This window comes from Piliocolobus tephrosceles, chromosome 9 (genome assembly GCF_002776525.5).
Source record: "Piliocolobus tephrosceles isolate RC106 chromosome 9, ASM277652v3, whole genome shotgun sequence".
In the NCBI taxonomy this organism is placed as follows: Eukaryota; Metazoa; Chordata; class Mammalia; order Primates; family Cercopithecidae; genus Piliocolobus; species Piliocolobus tephrosceles.
In genome coordinates, this window is record NC_045442.1 from 44803604 (window position 1) to 44804048 (window position 445).

Genomic DNA, 445 nt, shown 5'->3' on the forward strand with positions numbered 1-445 from the left:
AAAAAAAAAAAAAAAAAAAAAAAAAAAAAAAAAAAAAAAATGGGAACTTGTTTCCTTTATCTGTCTTTGTAATTATAGGCTCACCTCTTGCCCCTCCCCCCCGAGAAAAGTCGCCCCCAGCAGAGGCGCCGGGGGGGGGCTTTCCCCCCCCCCCCCCTTGTCGGGAGTGTGTTAGAAACCCCCCCCCCCCCCCCCCCCCAGCTCCGGTCCATGAAGCTAGATGACCAAAGAATAAATTTGCAGTTTTGCTTTTAGCCTTGCCTACTCGCTGGTTCTTTTGTGCCCACTCTGGTGGTCTTAGAAAAACAAATCAGTCTCTTCTTCCGTCTTATGGCCCAGTCAAATTCTTTCTTCTGAGAAGGTAAGAATTGAGTTTGCTGCAGACCCATACAGATTCACTGCTGGCCGGTAACATATTTTGGTGCCATGTGACTCAGATAACTTC